At 38.1% G+C, this 12,869-nt stretch overlaps 1 protein-coding gene across 14 annotated transcripts in view; it reads left to right on the plus strand.

Annotated features, from left to right (window-relative positions):
* The first annotated feature begins 1,645 nt into the window (after nucleotides 1-1,645).
* Nucleotides 1,646-12,869, plus strand: part of LOC308194894 (uncharacterized protein) — a 293,597-nt gene continuing 282,373 nt past the window's right edge. For 4 of the 14 annotated variants that reach the window (XR_013951022.1, XR_013951023.1, XR_013951024.1 and 1 more), the window contains exon 1: nucleotides 1,647-2,878. The gene's annotated coding sequence lies outside the window, so the exon portion shown is untranslated. Of the gene's footprint in view, nucleotides 2,879-12,869 lie in introns of all 14 variants that reach the window. The other 10 variants (XR_013951030.1, XR_013951031.1, XR_013951032.1 and 7 more) reach the window with 7 other exon arrangements.

Consider the following 12,869-nt stretch of genomic DNA (forward strand, 5'->3'; position numbering starts at 1 on the left):
AATTACTGGAAAATCAAGAAATGGACGTAAATGCTAACACCTCTTGGTATTGCTTCATGTAGTTCATGGGGCACAAGGCTGCTGGGAGATGAAAAAGTAGCATGGTGCTTTTTCTTAGCAGTAAATCCTCAAAGGAAACATACTATTCCTATACTGATGCCCTTGTAACTAAAATAAAATGGAACCACTGGACTAAGGTTAATATAATATGTACAGAAGAGTCATAGGAGCCTGTGCATATGGCACATCAGCAAGGCCCTGATCTGTCAGAAAAGAGCAAGTCATGAGTCAATGATCCACGGTGCTTGGTTCCTGGCCTTGAATCCAGGTTGGTACTTTGCTGGCATCTGTGTCATTTTGCATCTCTTGTGAGGGAATGGAGCAGCGAGTGGCACAGTGAACATGTCCTGTTCAAGTTCATGTTCGTGGCATGATAAACATGCAATGTGAGAACAGCAGTCTCAAAAGCTCTCTGGGAACTTTCTACCTCCTGTATGTGCAGAGGGACACTGTGACTCTCATTTGTGGAGTGGAAAGAATATAAAATGTAGTGGTCTGTAAACCATCTGTGGGATGTTTGCTTACAGTCCACAAGGAACTAGTCGGTTACATGATACTATCTTTTTTTTTTTTTTTTTTTCCTAACTGGGAAAAATAAAAGGAATGAAAGCAATAAAAAGTGTAAGGCATAAAACTGGACAGGCATCCAAAAACATAAACACATGCTGCACTACAATACTGGGAAACATGCTCATTTTACATTATGCCACATATTTTTATGCACTGTGAATTTGTCTCATAGTATACATATTTACATTTTTTTTTTTTCATAGATAAGGGATTGCTATAGCTGCCTTGACATTGTCACGGTGTTGCAGTTCCCAAGCATTTTAAACAGTAAATATAAGTTTGACAAGTACATGAAGAGATCGTGTCAAATAAAAGGGTTTACAACAGCAACAGGCCTGCAGCTTGCCTGCAGCTATAGGCATGCTCCTCTAGGGAAATCAGGATTATGGGAGGAACTCTTCTCTTTGGAAAGATCTCTTTGGTTAGATATATCCTGGATGACTTCAGTTAAGAATTATGTCTTCTAGGTATAGCTGACATCAAGAGTTAGATTTGCACTTAGACAGCATTCATCAGTAACTTTGGGCTACAGGATGCACAGTTTTAATTTAGTTCATATTTGTAATTGCAACTCTAAATTTTAATACAGGTGTTTACAATAACACTTTTGTTGATAAAGATCCCTAAACTATCCAAAAATCAGTACTCCTGTTAATTTGACAATGAAGGATGGAAAAAGAGTCAACATTCCTTTTTATTTTCAGCTATTATTTGCTTATCTTGAGATCTAAACTAGCCCCCAAAGCTGCTAGAGAACTTAATTTCTTTTATATAATTGTATGTAATTAATTAAATGTGTCTGACAGCTATGGAAGTTTATATAAAATACATTCCTTTGAAATTAAATCTGTATTTTACCTCAGATTTGAAAGAAATCAAAAGTAAATAAAGACTTAGATGAATATTTTCATTTTATTATTGCTTTTAAATAAAACTATGTAATCTTTTTAAGTTTGCCAGAGCTGAGGAGGCTCATATTTTGTAACTTGTCACTCTTTATGAATACTACTTTTAATAAATATCTACAATATAGAGGTGTACCTAGTTTTGGAGCAAGAAGTTGTGTTTGAAATGTCTGAAATGCTGTTTGAACACCATGGCACTTTGCATGGACAAAAGTCAGTAGAGTACCTTGTTAAAGTCATTAGAAGTACCTTGTTAATCCAAAAAAAACCAAACACCATATTGTCTAGCTGAACCATTGCCTTTAGAGATACACGTGGAAATGGGATTTTTTTTTTTAAATCCCCAAATGATGTAGTTTATTCTGAGTTGTAGTGCAAACATTTTCAAGTATATGGAAATACAATTTTAAAGACTGATTCACCCAACTGAACCCAATGGGGTTATCTATATCTGACATTTCAATGTCTCGCTGCATTTTTTGAATTCCATTGTGATTTAAGAACCAAAGCTGAAGCTGTTCGTTAAGAACACAGTAAGGAAAGCAAGTGGTTTCACAATTTACAATAGTCCATATTTGATTACATCATTTCAAAATCTTCAATATTCATACGATCACTGTGTATAAAATCTGAGGAAAAAAAAATCCTAATAAAAATGCGGGACTTCATCTACCTCATGTCTATCTTAGGACTTTACATGTATATAAGCTATTAGGAAAATAGCATTGATTGTTTGGGAAGAGTCAAATTGTGGATGATATGTAAGGCATGATATTATCTGGTAGTTTTTTCTTTTTGTTTCATTTTCATTTTAATCTAATCTTCTGACTCATTGCTTCTTCACTTTGGTTTTGAACCTCCTGTGTCTCAGAAGTTTTACAGGTCCCTTTCCCAGTACTTGTTACCGGTTAAAAGTTCACACCAATGCTTCTAGTTTACTCAGAGTACATTTTTCCAGACACAGCACAAACTATGAATCCCAACACCAAATTTCCTTTTAAACTTGCAAGTACTAGGGCCCCAAGCGCACTAATATGTCTCACCTGGGCCCCCACCCACAGCCCTGCCCACAGGGCTGGGGACGCATTTAACCTCATCTCCGGAGCATTTGCTCTTTTCCTGGGTTGTGCTGGTGCTGTGCTGATATCCAGTCCTTTCCTTGAACAGTTCCTTTTTTTTTGTTGTTATTATTATTTTTTTCCACCCCCCTGGGTGTTGGTCAGGCCCTGTTTTCTTGCCTTTGCTTGATACTTGCCAGAAGGTTGGTAGGACCTGCTGCAGTTGCTGGGGTGCCCTAGCTGCCCCTGGGGAAAAGCCCTGTGCTTGTGAACCCTAGAAAACAGGTAGGTGTTTTCCTTGATCCTTCATTGCATGTGTGGGAACTGTAGGGGCTTGGTTGCTACTGTCTACCTTCATAAAATGTCCCATCTCTTGGAGGGTAGGAAAGATGCTCAGAAACTGGAATTTCTCTGGAGAGTAAGAACAGGCTTTAGAAGTGGAGCATTGAGGCTGTGGTCTTAAACAAACAAACAAACAAAAAAAAAAAACACAAAAAAATAGGTGCCTTAAATCCCTGGAAGTGGTCAAACTTGCTACCCTCTACTTGTCCTTGTGCCAGAGACTACAGGTGCCAAATGCATCAAAAATGCTGTTATTAATGACTCTATAAAACTTGAGTCAAAGAAGGAAGAAAGACAGTATTGTCACTTGTAAAATATAAAGCTTAATGCATGAGAACTGAGGAAGTTTTCCAGGTGAATGCAAAAGCATCTCCTTAAGAAATTTAGTGATGGATGACTTTGCCCTGTGCAAAAATGGAGCCAAAAAAAGGTCAAAGTTTAAATTAGCTGTCTTGAAGAAAACCACATAGATAGAAGTGGAAATAAAGCCACTGATAACAAATGTAACGAACCACTGATACTGATGGAGAGTGTCTGATACGTTTCCTCTTCCCTAATAAGCACAGAAGGCTCCCCAGAGTCTATGAAACAAGTCCCTTGATCTCCTTATTGTGAGCAGCCTTCCTCTAGCAGTGTTCTCAGCCCCAGCTGTTTCCTGTCAGGGTGCTTGCAGTGGGAACCCTGTGTCTTTGATCACACCAACCCAAGTGTTGGCCTCCTACTGCAGCTTTGGTTCCTGATATTTCCAGCTTCTCTGCGCTGCCCACAAGGGATGTGATTTCTCCCACTCCCTCAGAAGTCTGATATTGTAGCCTTTTAAGTTAACCAAACTCGCAGAAAGCCCCCACCTACAGTCACTTAATTGCCTTAAGCTTTCCCCTAGATATCTGCTTTTCTTTTTTTTCTTGTTATCATTCAGCTCTGTTTAGATGGTACTTAAGCAATCTTTCTTCCAATCCACGTGGGCGATGAAGAGGTAGTCAGTCATGGCTGATGAAGACAGGCAAAGAGATACCCTTGTTATGAGGGATGGGAGGAGGTATGTTTAGACCAAGGAGATCAGTCAGACTTTTTCTCTTCTTTATCAAATTGAAATCAGGCAGTTCTTAAGAAGTCTAGCACAGAGATGGTTTCCTGACTTATTTCTGATATTAGTTACCTTGATTAATGGTTGATCAGGCTACAAAGCACAGCAGAGGCGTTTTCTGAACTGTAGAGACTGGAATAAGGGGCCAAAAAAAAAAAAGTGTAGGTTATGTCAACAAACTGAGGAAACCTGTGATGAAAGATCACTTCTTAATGACTTGCAGACCTGAGAAATTTGGGGTAGCATTTTATTTTTGATGATGGCTTGTGACACTTTGTCTCCAAGGCAATAACACCGGATGTGGATATGAATGTGGATATGGACTTATGGTTAACTCTATTCGTATGGTTGTATACTTGCACTGAATTTGATTGCAACTGTCTCCTCTCAGTCCCTGATCACTTGTGGGTTGAATTCATTAAAAGTGTTTTCTGAAATATCTTGTTGCCCATTTTTTTGTTGGCCATTTCTTTTTTGACCATTTGTAAGTGTTGTCTCATTTCTACCACAGTTAGAAGTCCAGGAACTGGTGTGGAAGATTTACCTTGTTCTTGCTATCCCTAGTTATGAAAGGGAATAGAGGTGGAAGAGTTGATGATAAATGGGATATTTCTTCTTCTGGTTCATATACACTAGAGAAAAGAAAAATCTGTGATGCAGAAAATGTGTCTGAAGTAGTAGGGACCATGGCCGATCCACATGGCTAAAGTAAAAAGACAAGTTAACAGATGGATGAACTTGTGTTGAAATAATTATTATGGCAACTCTTGTTTCAGTGCTCTGACTTTGAAGTAAATTCATTCACTTTGAGCTGTTGCAGAGGTGTCTGTTAGTGTGTGGTCAGACTTTGCTATTCACCTGTTCTTTTCAAGAGCGTTATGAAACTTATGATCTTGACTGCTTTTTCTGTCTAAGCAGACTTGCAGACAAAATTGTTAGACTTCAGATTCATAAGCCGCTCTGATCTTTTCAGTGTATCCAAATTCTCACTCTTCCCCTGTTCTTCCAAGCTGAAGGGGAATGCTGTGAAAATGAGCTGGCAACATATCCCTCTTAAGTTAGATTTCCATAAAGTCTGTTTTGCATCACAAGGTCTGGGTCTCAAGTAGATTTCTTTTAGTCTTGCTGAATGTAAAAGATACGGCTACAGGACATTAGTGAGCATTGTAGAACTAAACTGAAATTAAGTTTCTGTTCTGCTGTTTCTTCCTTATTGAAATCCTGTTGCCCTGGTTGGGGTTACAGAAGGAATACATTTGGACTTATTACCACCTCTACAAATAACATACTGTTTGGATAGCAAGCTAAAATGTTTATTGTTGCAAATAGTAAAACTTCTAGAAAGTAAAAATATGCCTTCGAGACACTTTCCCATCAGGAAACTCAACTGTGTTCAAAAAACCTTGGATTGTGAAATAAAATGTCCACACGATGTCATAACAGTTTAATGTTGCCAATGTATCCCTCAGCATGCCTAACAGTTAGTATCAGATTTCCACTTCAGTGTGTATAAAGGTGTCCATGTGAGTCAAGCTTGAACTTGGTTTCTCTGCTACTTTTTCTATGTGACATAAAACTCCCAAACATAGTCATCTCTTACATGGGATTCTTGGATTATAACTATTTAATATTAAAAAAATATTAAAACTTTCAAATGAAAGATATTTTGTGTCATCCTTTTATTTTTAACTTCATGATATATCTGTATCTATATGGCTGTTCACAAGCACTTTGGACTTAGTGACTGTGGCATATATGAATATTTGGTACCAGCTGGTGGAGGAAGCCCTGTAAGCTTGAACTTGTCCTGAAGAGAACACCTGATTCTCTGTGATGGTGGTACAGGTTGCAGGATGCAGAGGTCATGTTCCCTGATTGCCCTGTGAGGGGAGTGAAAAACAACTCTCTCCCTCTGTCAGCATTACTGCAACAATCTGAGAAATATTGCAGATTGTTTCCTCTTTGTCCTACTCTTACTGGGTTTCCCATGGGAAAATGAAAATCTAACCTAAAATGTAGGGAAGCTTTTAGCATTAACTTCACTGGTTTTCATTATCTGGTAATTGATAATAAACACCTAATAAGTTTTTCACATTCCTTCACAATTTCTTTGCCAAAGCAAAAAAGAACAAAAACTTAAATGGTGGTGGGATAGAACATAGCAAGGGGATTTCAATATAAACAAAGACTGCTTCCATATAGGGATAAGAAGATTAAATTTCTTTAATAGCTGGGGAAAGGCTTGCTTGCTTTAAATAACTATAGAAGCTTCCTTTGTAATACAGCATTCCAGAGTGAGGCCACATAATCTCTTGTTGCATGTAAATTGCTGTGTGAATTATGTTCTAGTTATGAATTTAGAACTTTACTGTGACTCTGAAGGGAAAAAAAGAAGAGAGGAGAAAATCTCCCTCCATGCAGCCGTAGAAGAATTATCCAGACCTTAAGCTCTGGGACCTGACATGGGTATTGGTAACATCAAATTCTTGGATTCTTCTCAAGAAAAGGCAGGAGGAAAAGCAGGAAATATTTCACCTTTGTACATCAGCCCATGTAGATGGAAATATGTTGGATTCCAAAAAGCACTACTGCAGAAAGTGTTGCTATGTTTCTTCTGATGCTTCTGAAACAAGGGAGTCCCCAGAGGTACATTGCTTGACTGACCTGACCATTAGGTGCTGTTTTCCTTTTCTCTTAGATGCAGTGCACATGTCCTACATCCAAAGGCTAGGCCTGGAGGGATGATCTATCACTTAGCAATTAACAATTCATTAAAATAATGTAATAATAGTTGATATAAAAATTTTGATAGTCAATTTATTTTTTCCCTTTTTCCTGGATGACACACAACCTATCTCACTGGAGGGCCAGATTTTTTTTCTTGACTCCTGTTTCTTTAGTGAAGTGTATGTAAGCAAGCAATGCATATGAGATAATGTCTCTGGTATGATTCAGCCTTCAACACAGTGGAGTTAACCCATGAAATTATGGGTATTTTAAGCCTCTGAACATGCATTTTCTGAAATAACTGTGGAAAAGAACTACATTTAAAAGCATGGAACTCAGTACTTTAGTGGAAAATAACTTGAAAGAAAATACTGCATTCAAGTGAACATCAGAGACACATCTGTACGTTTTATACTTGGAAAGTAGCCATGAATTGTTGATGGTGGAAAGAAATCTACTGTTTCTTCCTGTTCTAAACCAGTGTGTTCTAAACCATCTGCTGTGTTCACTATACACAGCTAGAAAGGACTTCTTAGAAAATAACTTAACAAATTGGAGAAATTAGGTATGGGCAAGGAAATGAACAAGCTGGATCTGAATAATGTAAAATCTTATTCAGGCTGTTGCATGAGATGAATAAAAAGAGTGTAGCTGAATAAAAAAAAGTGTAGCTGACTACATGGTTATTAGTGAGATTTACAGTCTTATTATTTACAGTAATTAATAATCATTTTCCTCATTTTAATATCTAAATACCTGTTATATTATGGTTAATTTAGCCCATATTACAGTCCATTTGTGCAATAGCTGATGGCATGGTTTTCATACCCGTTTTTGGTATCTATTACAAGATCCATTTAGAGAGTTGCAAGTGTGTTTACGAGCATTTTTATAAAGACTTATTGTAATTTGCTTTTACTGCGTGTATGTTGTAGAAGGCAATATACTGTGATTTCATGTAATTTGAGTGATAATGAGGGGAAAAATGGATATTGGTAATATTGCAACTGTACTCTGATTCTCTTCCTCATTCTCCTTGCAGTTGTGGAATATCTTTTTCATTAACTGTTTTACTGTATCGTTTTATCTTAGCTGCAGTCTGCAGTAAATTTTAAATATTTATGGATAGAATGTCAATCAATGCCACTTACTTGCATCCCAAGTATGTAGTCTGTAGTTTTTGTGTGCATTTCTGTGTTTACCTGTCAAAAGCAACCATGCTGGATCACTTTGAGACCAGTCCTGCCAAATGAGTCATTGGAAGTTTTGTTATTTACTAAATGGAAAGGCCATTCTCCCTCTTTGGAGACTTTTGCAGAATTACATTATCATTCAGTTCAGCTGAGCCCTGGTGTATGCAGGTCACTTCAGGATATTCTCATGGTTATGACCAGATGGAAAATGTCTTTTGCAATCAACAAAAAGCTTGCATTGTTGACATTTCAATTTTTCTCTACAACTGTAACTAATTTGCTTTCTACAAAATTTAAGTGTCCAAAAATGATTACAAATACTTTGCAATGCGATTACTTCCATGGTTCAGAGAGTATGCAGTGTCACAAACTCACTTTATTTTGGTATGCTCAGGATCATCTTGAATTGAATCTGTGGTATGGATAGCTTTCCTGATTCATTATTTGACTTCCATGTGGAGTAACTTCATGGTCTCTCAGTCCACTAATGAAACCATCTTAAAACTCTAATCATGACCTGGTAATTGGATTTCTCTTGCAAATTGTTTCCTTCACAAGCAATTACTGTTGGATCATGTGACTAAAGGCCAGCTTCTACACATAAAGGAGTGCAGAAAAACAAAGGCAGGTGGGGGAACCCCAATAACCATGGCAGATAGGCACCCTGGCCTGCCTCCTTCTGCAGCTGTCCTTATCAGCTACATGATCTGAGAGCGGTGTCCATCATTGAAGGAAAGGCTTTCTAAAGCCACTTTCAGGCTGAGGGGATGTTGCCTGAAAGGGGTGTGGGACTCATCATGAGATGCAAGAGAAAAATATTGGGGTGAGATCATGAGTCACAGGTGTTTGATAGGCCTTTTTACTCTGTGGGTGACTAAGCAATGGAGCAGGCCTACTGAGTCCCTTCATTAAACCATGTCCCTTAGTGACACATCCACGTGTTTCAAATACCTCCAGGGATGGGGGCTCTGCTACTTCCCTGGACAGCCCATTCCAATGTTTGTCCAACTTCTCTGTGAAGAAGTTCTTCCTAATGTCCACTCTAAATCTCTCCTGGTACAACGTGAGACCATTTCCTTGTGTCCTTGCACTTTTTACCTGAGAAAAAGCTGACAACATCCTTCCAGATACTTGCTGAGAAATGAGGTTTCCTATCAGCCTTCTCTTTTCCAGACTAAACAAACCCAGTTGCCTTAATTGCTCCTAATAATGTCTCTTCACCAGCTTTACTGTTTTCTATGCACATGCTTGAGCACCTCACTATCCTCGTAGTGAGGGGCCCAAAACTGAACGCTGTATTTGAGGTGTGGTCTCACCAGTGCCACATACAAGGGGACAATCACTTCCCTAGTCCTGCTGGCCATTAGCTGAGAGACAGGGGGATCCAGAGACAGCTACTGGATGGATGAAGTAGACTAAGTCCAGAGGCTGGAGGGATCCACATGTGTGACCTTCAACCTGAACCCCCCCCCCAGAGGGGGGGAGCAGGATGAGGCCATTGGTGCTGTTTGTGTTTGTGTGAGTGCTGAATTTTTGTTAATCTGTGTAATTGGTGGTGTGTATATGCATGTGTTGTAAATGTGTTTATGTATGTATTTATTGGGAACACATGCTCAGCCTCGTTACTGACTGGAACAGCAGCAGCCTTACCTCTATGGAGCTACTTCATTCAGAAGCTCCAGTGCTTACCACATTTCATTTCTTTTATCCGGAAGTGTAAAAGGCTGCTGTTTAAACTTCACACTATGTTCTTAAGCTCCATTAGGTGGTCATTTGGAAAGAATACATTAAATACAGGAAAGTCGGGCCTATTTGGTGAATAGAGGACTAGTTTGGGTGTCAAATCTGAATCTATATATCCAGTTTACTAGATGACCTGCTGTACAACTTGGGGAGTCACTCTAAACACATATACCTATTTCTTCGATACCTTCTTTCCATCATTTTCTTCCTGTTTCTCAAGATTGGGGGATAAGTTACTGTCCATTCTGACAGTAGTATTGCTGAATGGAAAAAGCATTGATGTTCTAGGCTGTAGCCTTGCCTCCAAAGATACAGAAGCTCCTAGGTTACTCTTATACAAAGAAAAATCCCTCACAAAACTAGGGAAACCAACTAGCTGCTTTGAGACCTCTCACTATATACTTGAATAACATTAGACAAAGACTGACTTCAGGTTACAGAACTAATGCACAGGATGGTTAAGAGGGAAGGGGAAAGTATTTACAAGCTGTTTACACTTGTTTTGAGATTTGCATGTGGAAATCTTAAACTGGCAGTTCCTAAATCTTGAAAAACACCCAAAGATTCTTGTAAAGAGAGATCATTCAGAAACAGGAGAAAGCAGTTGTATTCACTCTTTCTTGCTGAGGTAGGAATGTACCACAGCCTGCTCTAATCTCAAACACATGTCCAAATCGGCTGCCTCATTTACAGGGTTAAAAGGAACTTCTAGTCTCTTCCTGCTACAGGAGACCTTTGGGGAGCTTCCTTCTCTTTGAGCATAAGAAAATGTCACAACCCCTTATTCTCCTTTTTAGGCACGCTGTTGGTCATGGCCTTTGCTCAAGCTTTCAAATGACAAATGCAAGTTCTGGGGGTTATCTAATTAAGTTGTGCACACTGTTTCTGACTGTTTGCTTTCTCTGTAACCACATGCCTGCTTAACTGAATGCTAGCACTGTATGCTTTGGAGTAAGTTTTCTGTGTCTGGCAATTTAGTATCAGGTAAACATATGTAATGTGATGGGCTGATTCAATCAGCAGTGATTGCATACATGTTCTTAAAAAATGAGATATGAAAACCTTGCAATTTTAGACTAATAAAGAATAAATCCATGCTGTAAACCGGTAACATGAATTTAAAATAGCTTCTGAAATGAAATAAAAAATAAATGGTCATTACCAAAGATAATTTAAATTCTTTTTCTGCAACATGGCAAACACAAAAACAGGCTTTGAAATCTTATAAAAGATTCCTTCTTACATCAACTCAATACATTTGCGTACAAGCTATGTAAATCAGATTTTCAGTTTGAGTAACTTTAAAGCTTTTTTCCCATGAACTGCTTTCAGCAAAATAAGAAAATTAGAAAAGCATTTCCTTTTCCTCTATTAAATATAAATGTCGTGGTTTAACCTGGCTGGCAGCTAAGCACAACACAACTCACCCTCCCTGCCCAGTAGGATGTGGGAGAGAATTGGGGGAAAAAAAAATGAACGTTTGTGAGCTGAGATAGACAGTTTATTAAGACAGGAAAGGAAGGAAAATAATTGGAATGATAATAGTACTACTACTGTGTACAAAATAAGTGATGTACAATGCAATTGCTCACCACCTGCTGACAGATGCCCATCCTGAGCAGTGGTCCCCCCCTACCCTGGCCAGCCACCCCATATTAATTGTTCAGTATGATATCTTATGGCATAGAATATCACTTTAGCCAATTTGGGTAAGCTGTCCTGGTTCTGCCCCTCCCAGCTCCTGCTGCACCCCCAGCCTGCCCGCTGGCAGGACAGGGTGAGAAGCTGAGAAGTCCTTGGTTTAGTGTAAGTACAGCTCTGCAACAATTAAAACATCAGTGTGTTATCGACATTATTCTCGTACTAAATCCAAAACACAGCACCATACCAGCTACTAGGAGGAAAATTAACTCTATCCTAGCCAAAACCAGAATGATAAGCAGATTGAATATCTTCTGTTTAGTCAAACCAGTTTTCAGTATCAAAGAAGTAGTGTTTAGGTTTTAAATAAATAAATGATACTAATTAAAAAAAATAAATATTCAAAACCTGAAAGTAAAGACAGGGATTTATGTGTCTGAAAGTAGAGAAACTTCAAGTAAATGCTCTCACTTGAGATCATGATCTTTGTTCACATGTGGAAAATGATCCAGTTTTGTAATCCATGTATGTAAGATCCTTTGCAGACCATCATCATATGTTTCAAAGTCAGTGGCACAGAAAAAATGGATCTAGTATTTACTTATCTTCTCCTTCCCAGAAGACGAACAAATGGGGTAAGATAGACATCTTCAGACTCAGTGTACATGTCTGTATTTCATGCAATATCTAAAGTATTGGTAGAGTATTTATTGAAGTTTATACGTAGTTTTATAAGAATAATGCTAGTTTTATAAAATGTATATATCCAAGATTTTCAAAGAACTCTTTCCAGTTGTGTGATCTTCGTAGAAGGGAGTTTCATAATTTTATCTTAAAGCACTAGATGTTCAGCAGCAAGAGCCTGGGCTAGAGGATCCTCGGAATTTGGGGGTATTTTTCCTACATGAGAGTTCTCACTAAAACTTATTTTAACTTACTAAGTATGAAAAATTGCAATGCCTATGGACAACAAACAGTAGAAGAACTTAGTACAGTCATCTTTTTAGTGTCTCAAAGTGTTTACTTTCCTTTGCTCAAAGATTTCACAGAAAACTTAGCGAAAACTTAGTTTCATTCTACATTGCTTTTTTCCTTTTGCATACTGGTTCAATAGAATCTTTATTTTCAGTTCATTGCAAAATATATTTATTTGCTTGTAAGAAATATTAATTTAAGGGATTGTTTTTTCTCATCCAGGTTTGTTTCTAGAATAGTCTGACGTGTGTGCTCTTCAGTTTAGACCAATGATGTATATTACGTTGCTCTTCCCTGTATACCAAGCAGTTCTTGGTAGATACCTAACTTAAAATCTTAAAATGAAATGCAAGTTCTCCACCCGGGGAGAATACAAATGTGTCACGATTTAAAAATAAATGGAAAAAGTGGCATGAAATGTCTGTAGTACATAACTACAGTGATTTAAACACTTTTTGATTATTGCCTACCTCTCCAAGAGTTTGACAACCCTTTAAAGTCAGATGCCTAAGATATGAGGCAGTTCTTTCTATAAGAAATATAGTGTTCAGAAAGCTTGTTTTATACA

The sequence above is a fragment of the Anser brachyrhynchus genome (genome assembly GCF_964034855.1).
Source record: "Anser brachyrhynchus genome assembly, chromosome: 4".
NCBI lineage: Eukaryota > Metazoa > Chordata > Aves > Anseriformes > Anatidae > Anser > Anser brachyrhynchus.